The sequence below is a fragment of the Crinia signifera genome, chromosome 6 (assembly GCF_055691185.1).
Source record: "Crinia signifera chromosome 6, ASM5569118v1, whole genome shotgun sequence".
Lineage (NCBI taxonomy): Eukaryota > Metazoa > Chordata > Amphibia > Anura > Myobatrachidae > Crinia > Crinia signifera.
In genome coordinates, this window is record NC_139222.1 from 29,887,985 (window position 1) to 29,903,389 (window position 15,405).

The 15,405-nt window shown below is 40.6% G+C and overlaps 1 protein-coding gene and 1 non-coding gene across 2 annotated transcripts in view; one reads left to right on the top strand and one right to left on the bottom strand.

Annotated features, from left to right (window-relative positions):
* LOC146010213 (uncharacterized) overlaps positions 1-15,405 on the bottom strand; it is a 156,373-nt gene that overhangs the window by 106,604 nt on the left and 34,364 nt on the right. The gene's annotated exons all lie outside the window — the stretch shown is intronic.
* LOC146014277 (5S ribosomal RNA) lies at positions 901-1,019 on the top strand. Its single transcript, XR_014447227.1, has one exon. It is a non-coding gene; the product is annotated as a 5S ribosomal RNA (ribosomal RNA).

Below are 15,405 nucleotides of genomic sequence, written 5' to 3' on the forward strand. Positions count from 1 at the left end.
ACCACTGGTAGTGAGTTGATTGATTGAGGTGTTGGTGGCTATATAATGCGTTTTCAGTATCATTCTAATTGGGTAATCGGAGTGTAAGATCACATGACATCTTTGTTGAACCAATTAATAAGTGACAATAGCGATGACAGGAGTGTTGCTGGACCACACTGGGCAGCAGAAGGTCTGTGGCTGCTGTATGGGGATTATGGCCCTCACCTGAGCCTGCCTGTGGCTTATTCAAGGGGGGTAATTTGGACTGCACAAGAGGGGCTCCTACCTCTTCAGTGGCTGCGGCCTCTGCAGTGCAGGACACCACTGGCAGCCTGTGCTCTCTTCTTGCAGCCTCCACTTCCCAGTACCGACACCGCCAGCGGCTTCCTCCCTGCATCATGGCCCCAGACTCAGGAGGCCACTGTGGGGCTCTCAGCGGCTGATCCTCCGTGACTGCAGCCCCAGTGGGACTCGCCGCACAGCGCACGGGGGACACAGTGACGCAGCATCACACAGCGGGAACTCTGCATCTATTGGCTGCTGGGTGGAGCTGCTGCCATGTGCTCCCTGTTATGATGCTGTTGCTGGGCCAGGTGGGGACACTGGATGAGCAGCCACCAGTGACATCGGGAGGAGTCTAGGAATGTCCATCGTTGCCATTGCCATCAGTGCTTTTACCTATCAATGAACATCCATTTTCTATGACATGGGGGTGGGGCTTCACAGGTGTCAGGGACGGAGCTATGTTCTGTGTCTCGGCCTCTTGGGGGAAAAAAAAGAAAAATAACTTTTTCCTTCAGCATATGGTGGACCACTGGTACCATGGGATATTCTAGGTCCTCCAGACTGGGCACCAAGGAGTTAAAAACTTCTGAGAGTGCAGCCCTGGTTTAAACTTCATTTTTTTCTTTTATTTCAACCTACAGCCATACCACACTGAATAGGCCCAATCTCATCCGATCTTGGCAGCTAAGCAGTGTTGGGCCTGGTTAGTACTTTTGTGGGAGACCACATGGGAACACCAGGTGCTGTAGGTTGCCTGCTGCAGGCGCTGTGCACAGTGCACTGCAGCAGAAGGAAGCACGCTGTGCTGGGTCTCTGACCTCCATGGCCAGATGCCTCAGCATCTCCACAAGGCATTGGGGGAGCCGCTGCAACGTCTGGAAGCTTCAGTCAGGTAAGCGGAGTCCCGGTGTGGGGCTCCGGCATACCTATAGCGGTGACCACCGCTGGCGGAGGAGGCAACTCCGGCGATCCCGGCAGCTGGGTCCCGTTCTTTCGGTCTCCCCTCTAGGCCACCAGGGCTGACCTGTTGCAGGTCCTATATGGGCATATAGCCCTGGTTAGGCTCCGGGAGGGGGTTCTTTTTCTTTTTTTTTAGCAGCCCATAGCTCCACCCCCAGCCCCAGTGCAGGTCCTTTGTATCAAATTTCTTGCCTGGGTGACATCACTCCCGCCTCTCTCCTTCCTTCTGGTGCCTGTTTCAAATAGGGATGAATAGAAATAAAAGGTGAATAAATCCTTCAACCAGCGCTCAAACAAATGACAAGGAAATTACTTCCCTTTTCTCCTTGATTCCCCAGTCACTTCTGGTGATAATGCTGATTATTCTCTCCGTAATTACAGCAAGAGTGACATTGGATATGAGAAAAAATAGGGAAATATCATCGCATAACATGTATTTAATTCACAAATGATATGCAGAAATCACAATAAAGCATAACAATAAAACATCAAATCCATACAGTAGTAAAAAGGGGCACACAATAAAGTGACACTGTGCAAGAGGTATGGAAAGGTCGTTACCAGATGGTATTGAACTGCCAGGGTATGGAACAGTTCAAAACAGGCATGAAGCAAATATGGATCCCGGGGTCACATACAGCATACAGCTCTGTAGATAGGCAATTCTCCCTCCCGGTCCAGCTGCACAGAGTCCTCACCGACGCGTTTCGGATCCTGCTGGATCCTTTTTCAAGGTGTATATGTGTGTCCACAAGTGTCCATTATTTAAACCCCCTGTGTGCCAATCACGGCACTGCAAATCGCCGCGAAAACGGTAGTACACTTCCGGGTGTACTTGAAGTCAGGCCTGGGTGTACAGGAAGTTGTAGTTGCGCGTCACTTCCGGTGACGCGATCGCGGCAAATAGACGGCACAGAGGACCCGCGCGCCCACCTCTATGCCCTCCACAGTCGCGCCGCGTCACTTCCGGTGACGAGTTCACAGTTCCTATAGCTGGAATACACTACCACGATCTCCCCGCGCGCGTCACTTCCGGTGACGCGTTACCTCCTTCTTCTAGCTGGGTTTACATCATGGGGATTCCCGGGTGCAACCTTATTACCGGACTTCCGGTGTTGGATTATACATCACCTGTATGTGGGTCACATGATAAGGAAATGGTCCAAAACTCATTTTGCCCACACAGTTCCGTTTTTTGCCCATACTATAATCGTCCATGTACATAAGAGTCCATATATATTGCACTGATGAATAAATAGATGAAAAAACATATATATGACAGTCAATATTTGGATAAAAGAATGCAGTTTGAATAAATACAATAAAATATTCAATAAAAGAATCATAAAAACCACTTGAGTTCGAAATCAGTATTTATGCCATTTGGTTTTAATGTATTAAAATTATAAATCATCTGCATCTCAGTTTTTGCTAACTGAGTGCTAAGGTCCCGTCTGCGATTATTTCCCTCTACGTATTTTAATCCCACAAAGGATTTTATATGTTTAATGGAACTCGCATGGTGAAGTTTAAAGTGGAGAGGTAATGAGTGAGTCTCCACTCCCTTTTCAATATTTCTGATATGCTCTGCCAGGCGAGTTTTAAGGGGGCGAGATGTCCTTCCAATATAAAACATGTTGCATGTACAACCAATGGCATAAATGACATTTTTTACATTGCACGTTACGAACTCTTGGATTTTATGATCCACACCATTAATAGAGACATTTTCTACCTTTTTCTCCCCTTTGATATTGATACAGGCTTTACAACAGCCACATCTATGAAAACCTCTTGTTCTAATTCCTCGTCTGAGGTTATTATTGGGATGCATGCTTTGTGTAAGCTTGTTTCCCAAATTAGGGGCCTTACGGTAGATGAAATTGGGTCTTTCTGGTAGCTCTTGGCCTATAACAGGGTCCTTTTTTAATAGGTGCCAGTGCTTTTTAAAAGATTGCTCAACTTTTTTATGTTGGGTGTTATAATTAGTAATAAACGCCCATTTAAAACGGTCATTATTGTTAGGTTCCTTTACTTTGTCAACTAAAAGATTGGACCGATCTATTTGGTCAATATTTAGAATAGCTTCCTCTAGTTTCTCCTTTTTATAGCCACTTTGTACAAAATTTTTCGCCATTGTGTTGGCTTGTTCATTAAATACATTTTTATCTGTACAATTCCGTTTCAACCTTTTAAATTGACCTTGTGGTATGCAGTTAAGCCAGTTTCTATGATGACAACTCTCTAAACTTATATAACTTTGGGAGTCCGTAGGTTTGTTGAAAGTTTTGGTTTTTAGACATCCATCTTCCTCATATATTGTGATGTCCAAAAAATCTACTGAATTACAGCTCACATTAAAAGTGAATTCTATATTAAAATCATTTGCATTTAAATAGGTACAAAAATCATCTAAAAGTGAGCGAGTTCCTTTCCATAAAAACAGCACATCATCTATATACCGGCACCAGGACACCAGGCCCGCCCCAAGTGGATGTTCGGTCCAAATATAGTCAATCTCCCATTGGCCCATGAATAGATTGGCATAACTTGGGGCGAACCTGGTGCCCATAGCGGTGCCGATCCGCTGTATAAAATATTCATTTTTAAACATAAAATAATTGTTATTCAGGATAAAACCAACTCCTTCGATTAAAAACTGTTGTAGAGACACATCCAACGGACTCCTTCTAAGTGCTTTTGAAATGGCTTCTATCCCCTGGTCATGGCTAATAATTGTGTAAAGGGATTTAACATCCGCTGTTACTAAAAAATACCCTTCTCCCCATTCAAAATTGGGTAATTTTTGTAAAAGATCTTTCGTGTCTTTTAAATGGGACCTATTAAGTAGCACCAGGGGTTGTAGATGGTAATCTATAAATTCTGATAAATTAGAAGTTACAGATTCTATCCCTGACACTATGGGACGTCCCGGAGGTGCCAGAGGGTCCTTGTGCACTTTAGGTAGAACGTAAATGACGGGGGTCATAGGTTCCGCTATCCACAGGAAATTGCTCTCTTTCTCTGATAAAGTGCCATTGCTACAGTAAGTATCTAAAAAGATTTTAAGATTATCCATGATTCTTTTGGTGGGGTCTGATCTGAGTTTTTGATAGGTGTTTTTATCTCCTAATTGGCGGCCTATTTCCGCTTCGTATTTTTCGATATCCATGACCACCACCCCTCCGCCTTTATCGGCGGGTTTTATCACGATACTCTGATTATCTTTTAGCTGTTTAAGAGCTTCTCTTTCTTTCATATTCAAATTATATTTGGTACCGCCTGTGTCAACTTTTTTTAGATCTTCCTGAACCAGAGTGCTAAAGGTTTCTACCCAATTTCCTTTTAAATATGATGGGAAGAAAATGGACTTCGGTTTAAAACGAGTTTGGGTTTCTAGTTCCTCTTCTTCGGCATCTTTATTTTGACCACAAAAAAACTTTTTTAAGCATATCTTCCTAACAAACTTGTTGATATCCACGAAAGTTTGGAATTTATTTATATTAGCTGTTGGGGCATATTTCAGCCCTTTCTCCAGTACGTTGGTTTCCTCCCTCGTTAGTATATGTGTACTCAGATTAAAGATTTTCACCTTATTTCTTATTGGGGGGTCAATTATCTCTTTTGGTTTAGGTTTTTGTTTTTTTCTTTGTTTTTTCAAACGTTTGGTGTTATTCTTTTTTCTCCCTCCCCTTTTCCCCCGATGTACAGGTTTTTTGGGGATTATCGTCTGTAGCGGGATGTATTCCCTCTCTCTAAAAAACGCGGTGAATCTATTCCTCTTAACGGGGAGTATCTGTTTCTATTGTACCTGTCTCTGAAATTGACCTCGTGTCTATCTCTGTTGTAAGGTTGTCTATACCTCCAATTTTGAGTTTCTCTGTCTCTAGTATTATTGCTAAAATAATCATTCTTTTTAAAGTGCTCATAATTCTCAAATCTCCTAATTCTATCCGATTTAGGTTTAGGGACCGTCACATTTCTTCTATCAGTTTTTTCTCTAAACTGTACTCTATGGTGCATATTAGGGCGTCTATTGATTTCCTCTTGATGATATTTCACTGGCGTATGGTCTTTTTTACTGTTTTTCCCCCTTTCCTTTTCAGTCTGTTTAGGGGTACTATAGGGGCAGGTTACCTCATGTTCTATATCTCCAAATTCTATTTCTGAACCTGAGAAACTTTCTTCCCCCTCCATACTTGTTTCCATAAATTCTTTTTTGTCCCGAATAAATTTCCTCACTTTTTTTTCCACTAGTATCTTTTCAGTTTTTTTGATATTACTTTCTATGCGGGCCTCCAAATTTTTGTAGTCCGCCATACTTTCAAAAGGGGTAATTAGGTCTTTGAGAACCTTAATTTCCTCATCATATTTAATTAAGTCTTTTCTCCGTTCGTCTATAATCAATGACATTAATTGATAAGAGCAGTTATCTGTAATCTTAACCCATTCATCTCTAAAGCCCTGTGAGGCAGTACTAAAAGAGGATTCTTTGTGGACTCTAAGTCCCCTTGGGATTAATTGATGGGCTTTATAACGTTCTAGGGTTACTGTTTCCCACCAGGTTTTATTCTCTTTCAATAGAATTTGTTCCAGTTTTTTCATAATGGTTTCAAGACTTTCGTCTAACAATTCTATGTGTTCACCTCCATCTTTAAAGAGATTATCAAATCTAGAGCGTCTCTGCTCTTTGTATTTAAACATAATGCTGCTTAGTAGTGAATAACAGAAGAAAGGAAAAGTGACTAGATACAATGAGTGTGTATTCACCACAGTGCGCAAAGACAACTGAGCTGCTAGGAAAGATTGATTCAAGGGGGTTTTCTTCCAACCCTCAAGTAGCAATCAATAGAAATAAAAGGTGAATAAATCCTTCAACCAGCGCTCAAACAAATGACAAGGAAATTACTTCCCTTTTCTCCTTGATTCCCCAGTCACTTCTGGTGATAATGCTGATTATTCTCTCCGTAATTACAGCAAGAGTGACATTGGATATGAGAAAAAATAGGGAAATATCATCGCATAACATGTATTTAATTCACAAATGATATGCAGAAATCACAATAAAGCATAACAATAAAACATCAAATCCATACAGTAGTAAAAAGGGGCACACAATAAAGTGACACTGTGCAAGAGGTATGGAAAGGTCGTTACCAGATGGTATTGAACTGCCAGGGTATGGAACAGTTCAAAACAGGCATGAAGCAAATATGGATCCCGGGGTCACATACAGCATACAGCTCTGTAGATAGGCAATTCTCCCTCCCGGTCCAGCTGCACAGAGTCCTCACCGACGCGTTTCGGATCCTGCTGGATCCTTTTTCAAGGTGTATATGTGTGTCCACAAGTGTCCATTATTTAAACCCCCTGTGTGCCAATCACGGCACTGCAAATCGCCGCGAAAACGGTAGTACACTTCCGGGTGTACTTGAAGTCAGGCCTGGGTGTACAGGAAGTTGTAGTTGCGCGTCACTTCCGGTGACGCGATCGCGGCAAATAGACGGCACAGAGGACCCGCGCGCCCACCTCTATGCCCTCCACAGTCGCGCCGCGTCACTTCCGGTGACGAGTTCACAGTTCCTATAGCTGGAATACACTACCACGATCTCCCCGCGCGCGTCACTTCCGGTGACGCGTTACCTCCTTCTTCTAGCTGGGTTTACATCATGGGGATTCCCGGGTGCAACCTTATTACCGGACTTCCGGTGTTGGATTATACATCACCTGTATGTGGGTCACATGATAAGGAAATGGTCCAAAACTCATTTTGCCCACACAGTTCCGTTTTTTGCCCATACTATAATCGTCCATGTACATAAGAGTCCATATATATTGCACTGATGAATAAATAGATGAAAAAACATATATATGACAGTCAATATTTGGATAAAAGAATGCAGTTTGAATAAATACAATAAAATATTCAATAAAAGAATCATAAAAACCACTTGAGTTCGAAATCAGTATTTATGCCATTTGGTTTTAATGTATTAAAATTATAAATCATCTGCATCTCAGTTTTTGCTAACTGAGTGCTAAGGTCCCGTCTGCGATTATTTCCCTCTACGTATTTTAATCCCACAAAGGATTTTATATGTTTAATGGAACTCGCATGGTGAAGTTTAAAGTGGAGAGGTAATGAGTGAGTCTCCACTCCCTTTTCAATATTTCTGATATGCTCTGCCAGGCGAGTTTTAAGGGGGCGAGATGTCCTTCCAATATAAAACATGTTGCATGTACAACCAATGGCATAAATGACATTTTTTACATTGCACGTTACGAACTCTTGGATTTTATGATCCACACCATTAATAGAGACATTTTCTACCTTTTTCTCCCCTTTGATATTGATACAGGCTTTACAACAGCCACATCTATGAAAACCTCTTGTTCTAATTCCTCGTCTGAGGTTATTATTGGGATGCATGCTTTGTGTAAGCTTGTTTCCCAAATTAGGGGCCTTACGGTAGATGAAATTGGGTCTTTCTGGTAGCTCTTGGCCTATAACAGGGTCCTTTTTTAATAGGTGCCAGTGCTTTTTAAAAGATTGCTCAACTTTTTTATGTTGGGTGTTATAATTAGTAATAAACGCCCATTTAAAACGGTCATTATTGTTAGGTTCCTTTACTTTGTCAACTAAAAGATTGGACCGATCTATTTGGTCAATATTTAGAATAGCTTCCTCTAGTTTCTCCTTTTTATAGCCACTTTGTACAAAATTTTTCGCCATTGTGTTGGCTTGTTCATTAAATACATTTTTATCTGTACAATTCCGTTTCAACCTTTTAAATTGACCTTGTGGTATGCAGTTAAGCCAGTTTCTATGATGACAACTCTCTAAACTTATATAACTTTGGGAGTCCGTAGGTTTGTTGAAAGTTTTGGTTTTTAGACATCCATCTTCCTCATATATTGTGATGTCCAAAAAATCTACTGAATTACAGCTCACATTAAAAGTGAATTCTATATTAAAATCATTTGCATTTAAATAGGTACAAAAATCATCTAAAAGTGAGCGAGTTCCTTTCCATAAAAACAGCACATCATCTATATACCGGCACCAGGACACCAGGCCCGCCCCAAGTGGATGTTCGGTCCAAATATAGTCAATCTCCCATTGGCCCATGAATAGATTGGCATAACTTGGGGCGAACCTGGTGCCCATAGCGGTGCCGATCCGCTGTATAAAATATTCATTTTTAAACATAAAATAATTGTTATTCAGGATAAAACCAACTCCTTCGATTAAAAACTGTTGTAGAGACACATCCAACGGACTCCTTCTAAGTGCTTTTGAAATGGCTTCTATCCCCTGGTCATGGCTAATAATTGTGTAAAGGGATTTAACATCCGCTGTTACTAAAAAATACCCTTCTCCCCATTCAAAATTGGGTAATTTTTGTAAAAGATCTTTCGTGTCTTTTAAATGGGACCTATTAAGTAGCACCAGGGGTTGTAGATGGTAATCTATAAATTCTGATAAATTAGAAGTTACAGATTCTATCCCTGACACTATGGGACGTCCCGGAGGTGCCAGAGGGTCCTTGTGCACTTTAGGTAGAACGTAAATGACGGGGGTCATAGGTTCCGCTATCCACAGGAAATTGCTCTCTTTCTCTGATAAAGTGCCATTGCTACAGTAAGTATCTAAAAAGATTTTAAGATTATCCATGATTCTTTTGGTGGGGTCTGATCTGAGTTTTTGATAGGTGTTTTTATCTCCTAATTGGCGGCCTATTTCCGCTTCGTATTTTTCGATATCCATGACCACCACCCCTCCGCCTTTATCGGCGGGTTTTATCACGATACTCTGATTATCTTTTAGCTGTTTAAGAGCTTCTCTTTCTTTCATATTCAAATTATATTTGGTACCGCCTGTGTCAACTTTTTTTAGATCTTCCTGAACCAGAGTGCTAAAGGTTTCTACCCAATTTCCTTTTAAATATGATGGGAAGAAAATGGACTTCGGTTTAAAACGAGTTTGGGTTTCTAGTTCCTCTTCTTCGGCATCTTTATTTTGACCACAAAAAAACTTTTTTAAGCATATCTTCCTAACAAACTTGTTGATATCCACGAAAGTTTGGAATTTATTTATATTAGCTGTTGGGGCATATTTCAGCCCTTTCTCCAGTACGTTGGTTTCCTCCCTCGTTAGTATATGTGTACTCAGATTAAAGATTTTCACCTTATTTCTTATTGGGGGGTCAATTATCTCTTTTGGTTTAGGTTTTTGTTTTTTTCTTTGTTTTTTCAAACGTTTGGTGTTATTCTTTTTTCTCCCTCCCCTTTTCCCCCGATGTACAGGTTTTTTGGGGATTATCGTCTGTAGCGGGATGTATTCCCTCTCTCTAAAAAACGCGGTGAATCTATTCCTCTTAACGGGGAGTATCTGTTTCTATTGTACCTGTCTCTGAAATTGACCTCGTGTCTATCTCTGTTGTAAGGTTGTCTATACCTCCAATTTTGAGTTTCTCTGTCTCTAGTATTATTGCTAAAATAATCATTCTTTTTAAAGTGCTCATAATTCTCAAATCTCCTAATTCTATCCGATTTAGGTTTAGGGACCGTCACATTTCTTCTATCAGTTTTTTCTCTAAACTGTACTCTATGGTGCATATTAGGGCGTCTATTGATTTCCTCTTGATGATATTTCACTGGCGTATGGTCTTTTTTACTGTTTTTCCCCCTTTCCTTTTCAGTCTGTTTAGGGGTACTATAGGGGCAGGTTACCTCATGTTCTATATCTCCAAATTCTATTTCTGAACCTGAGAAACTTTCTTCCCCCTCCATACTTGTTTCCATAAATTCTTTTTTGTCCCGAATAAATTTCCTCACTTTTTTTTCCACTAGTATCTTTTCAGTTTTTTTGATATTACTTTCTATGCGGGCCTCCAAATTTTTGTAGTCCGCCATACTTTCAAAAGGGGTAATTAGGTCTTTGAGAACCTTAATTTCCTCATCATATTTAATTAAGTCTTTTCTCCGTTCGTCTATAATCAATGACATTAATTGATAAGAGCAGTTATCTGTAATCTTAACCCATTCATCTCTAAAGCCCTGTGAGGCAGTACTAAAAGAGGATTCTTTGTGGACTCTAAGTCCCCTTGGGATTAATTGATGGGCTTTATAACGTTCTAGGGTTACTGTTTCCCACCAGGTTTTATTCTCTTTCAATAGAATTTGTTCCAGTTTTTTCATAATGGTTTCAAGACTTTCGTCTAACAATTCTATGTGTTCACCTCCATCTTTAAAGAGATTATCAAATCTAGAGCGTCTCTGCTCTTTGTATTTAAACATAATGCTGCTTAGTAGTGAATAACAGAAGAAAGGAAAAGTGACTAGATACAATGAGTGTGTATTCACCACAGTGCGCAAAGACAACTGAGCTGCTAGGAAAGATTGATTCAAGGGGGTTTTCTTCCAACCCTCAAGTAGCAATCAATAGAAATAAAAGGTGAATAAATCCTTCAACCAGCGCTCAAACAAATGACAAGGAAATTACTTCCCTTTTCTCCTTGATTCCCCAGTCACTTCTGGTGATAATGCTGATTATTCTCTCCGTAATTACAGCAAGAGTGACATTGGATATGAGAAAAAATAGGGAAATATCATCGCATAACATGTATTTAATTCACAAATGATATGCAGAAATCACAATAAAGCATAACAATAAAACATCAAATCCATACAGTAGTAAAAAGGGGCACACAATAAAGTGACACTGTGCAAGAGGTATGGAAAGGTCGTTACCAGATGGTATTGAACTGCCAGGGTATGGAACATTTCAAAACAGGCATGAAGCAAATATGGATCCCGGGGTCACATACAGCATACAGCTCTGTAGATAGGCAATTCTCCCTCCCGGTCCAGCTGCACAGAGTCCTCACCGACGCGTTTCGGATCCTGCTGGATCCTTTTTCAAGGTGTATATGTGTGTCCACAAGTGTCCATTATTTAAACCCCCTGTGTGCCAATCACGGCACTGCAAATCGCCGCGAAAACGGTAGTACACTTCCGGGTGTACTTGAAGTCAGGCCTGGGTGTACAGGAAGTTGTAGTTGCGCGTCACTTCCGGTGACGCGATCGCGGCAAATAGACGGCACAGAGGACCCGCGCGCCCACCTCTATGCCCTCCACAGTCGCGCCGCGTCACTTCCGGTGACGAGTTCACAGTTCCTATAGCTGGAATACACTACCACGATCTCCCCGCGCGCGTCACTTCCGGTGACGCGTTACCTCCTTCTTCTAGCTGGGTTTACATCATGGGGATTCCCGGGTGCAACCTTATTACCGGACTTCCGGTGTTGGATTATACATCACCTGTATGTGGGTCACATGATAAGGAAATGGTCCAAAACTCATTTTGCCCACACAGTTCCGTTTTTTGCCCATACTATAATCGTCCATGTACATAAGAGTCCATATATATTGCACTGATGAATAAATAGATGAAAAAACATATATATGACAGTCAATATTTGGATAAAAGAATGCAGTTTGAATAAATACAATAAAATATTCAATAAAAGAATCATAAAAACCACTTGAGTTCGAAATCAGTATTTATGCCATTTGGTTTTAATGTATTAAAATTATAAATCATCTGCATCTCAGTTTTTGCTAACTGAGTGCTAAGGTCCCGTCTGCGATTATTTCCCTCTACGTATTTTAATCCCACAAAGGATTTTATATGTTTAATGGAACTCGCATGGTGAAGTTTAAAGGTAGAAAATGTCTCTATTAATGGTGTGGATTAATGGTGTGGATCATAAAATCCAAGAGTTCGTAACGTGCAATGTAAAAAATGTCATTTATGCCATTGGTTGTACATGCAACATGTTTTATATTGGAAGGACATCTCGCCCCCTTAAAACTCGCCTGGCAGAGCATATCAGAAATATTGAAAAGGGAGTGGAGACTCACTCATTACCTCTCCACTTTAAACTTCACCATGCGAGTTCCATTAAACATATAAAATCCTTTGTGGGATTAAAATACGTAGAGGGAAATAATCGCAGACGGGACCTTAGCACTCAGTTAGCAAAAACTGAGATGCAGATGATTTATAATTTTAATACATTAAAACCAAATGGCATAAATACTGATTTCGAACTCAAGTGGTTTTTATGATTCTTTTATTGAATATTTTATTGTATTTATTCAAACTGCATTCTTTTATCCAAATATTGACTGTCATATATATGTTTTTTCATCTATTTATTCATCAGTGCAATATATATGGACTCTTATGTACATGGACGATTATAGTATGGGCAAAAAACGGAACTGTGTGGGCAAAATGAGTTTTGGACCATTTCCTTATCATGTGACCCACATACAGGTGATGTATAATCCAACACCGGAAGTCCGGTAATAAGGTTGCACCCGGGAATCCCCATGATGTAAACCCAGCTAGAAGAAGGAGGTAACGCGTCACCGGAAGTGACGCGCGCGGGGAGATCGTGGTAGTGTATTCCAGCTATAGGAACTGTGAACTCGTCACCGGAAGTGACGCGGCGCGACTGTGGAGGGCATAGAGGTGGGCGCGCGGGTCCTCTGTGCCGTCTATTTGCCGCGATCGCGTCACCGGAAGTGACGCGCAACTACAACTTCCTGTACACCCAGGCCTGACTTCAAGTACACCCGGAAGTGTACTACCGTTTTCGCGGCGATTTGCAGTGCCGTGATTGGCACACAGGGGGTTTAAATAATGGACACTTGTGGACACACATATACACCTTGAAAAAGGATCCAGCAGGATCCGAAACGCGTCGGTGAGGACTCTGTGCAGCTGGACCGGGAGGGAGAATTGCCTATCTACAGAGCTGTATGCTGTATGTGACCCCGGGATCCATATTTGCTTCATGCCTGTTTTGAACTGTTCCATACCCTGGCAGTTCAATACCATCTGGTAACGACCTTTCCATACCTCTTGCACAGTGTCACTTTATTGTGTGCCCCTTTTTACTACTGTATGGATTTGATGTTTTATTGTTATGCTTTATTGTGATTTCTGCATATCATTTGTGAATTAAATACATGTTATGCGATGATATTTCCCTATTTTTTCTCATATCCAATGTCACTCTTGCTGTAATTACGGAGAGAATAATCAGCATTATCACCAGAAGTGACTGGGGAATCAAGGAGAAAAGGGAAGTAATTTCCTTGTCATTTGTTTGAGCGCTGGTTGAAGGATTTATTCACCTTTTATTTCTATTGATTGCTACTTGAGGGTTGGAAGAAAACCCCCTTGAATCAATCTTTCCTAGCAGCTCAGTTGTCTTTGCGCACTGTGGTGAATACACACTCATTGTATCTAGTCACTTTTCCTTTCTTCTGTTATTCACTACTAAGCAGCATTATGTTTAAATACAAAGAGCAGAGACGCTCTAGATTTGATAATCTCTTTAAAGATGGAGGTGAACACATAGAATTGTTAGACGAAAGTCTTGAAACCATTATGAAAAAACTGGAACAAATTCTATTGAAAGAGAATAAAACCTGGTGGGAAACAGTAACCCTAGAACGTTATAAAGCCCATCAATTAATCCCAAGGGGACTTAGAGTCCACAAAGAATCCTCTTTTAGTACTGCCTCACAGGGCTTTAGAGATGAATGGGTTAAGATTACAGATAACTGCTCTTATCAATTAATGTCATTGATTATAGACGAACGGAGAAAAGACTTAATTAAATATGATGAGGAAATTAAGGTTCTCAAAGACCTAATTACCCCTTTTGAAAGTATGGCGGACTACAAAAATTTGGAGGCCCGCATAGAAAGTAATATCAAAAAAACTGAAAAGATACTAGTGGAAAAAAAAGTGAGGAAATTTATTCGGGACAAAAAAGAATTTATGGAAACAAGTATGGAGGGGGAAGAAAGTTTCTCAGGTTCAGAAATAGAATTTGGAGATATAGAACATGAGGTAACCTGCCCCTATAGTACCCCTAAACAGACTGAAAAGGAAAGGGGGAAAAACAGTAAAAAAGACCATACGCCAGTGAAATATCATCAAGAGGAAATCAATAGACGCCCTAATATGCACCATAGAGTACAGTTTAGAGAAAAAACTGATAGAAGAAATGTGACGGTCCCTAAACCTAAATCGGATAGAATTAGGAGATTTGAGAATTATGAGCACTTTAAAAAGAATGATTATTTTAGCAATAATACTAGAGACAGAGAAACTCAAAATTGGAGGTATAGACAACCTTACAACAGAGATAGACACGAGGTCAATTTCAGAGACAGGTACAATAGAAACAGATACTCCCCGTTAAGAGGAATAGATTCACCGCGTTTTTTAGAGAGAGGGAATACATCCCGCTACAGACGATAATCCCCAAAAAACCTGTACATCGGGGGAAAAGGGGAGGGAGAAAAAAGAATAACACCAAACGTTTGAAAAAACAAAGAAAAAAACAAAAACCTAAACCAAAAGAGATAATTGACCCCCCAATAAGAAATAAGGTGAAAATCTTTAATCTGAGTACACATATACTAACGAGGGAGGAAACCAACGTACTGGAGAAAGGGCTGAAATATGCCCCAACAGCTAATATAAATAAATTCCAAACTTTCGTGGATATCAACAAGTTTGTTAGGAAGATATGCTTAAAAAAGTTTTTTTGTGGTCAAAATAAAGATGCCGAAGAAGAGGAACTAGAAACCCAAACTCGTTTTAAACCGAAGTCCATTTTCTTCCCATCATATTTAAAAGGAAATTGGGTAGAAACCTTTAGCACTCTGGTTCAGGAAGATCTAAAAAAAGTTGACACAGGCGGTACCAAATATAATTTGAATATGAAAGAAAGAGAAGCTCTTAAACAGCTAAAAGATAATCAGAGTATCGTGATAAAACCCGCCGATAAAGGCGGAGGGGTGGTGGTCATGGATATCGAAAAATACGAAGCGGAAATAGGCCGCCAATTAGGAGATAAAAACACCTATCAAAAACTCAGATCAGACCCCACCAAAAGAATCATGGATAATCTTAAAATCTTTTTAGATACTTACTGTAGCAATGGCACTTTATCAGAGAAAGAGAGCAATTTCCTGTGGATAGCGGAACCTATGACCCCCGTCATTTACGTTCTACCTAAAGTGCACAAGGACCCTCTGGCACCTCCGGGACGTCCCATAGTGTCAGGGATAGAATCTGTAACTTCA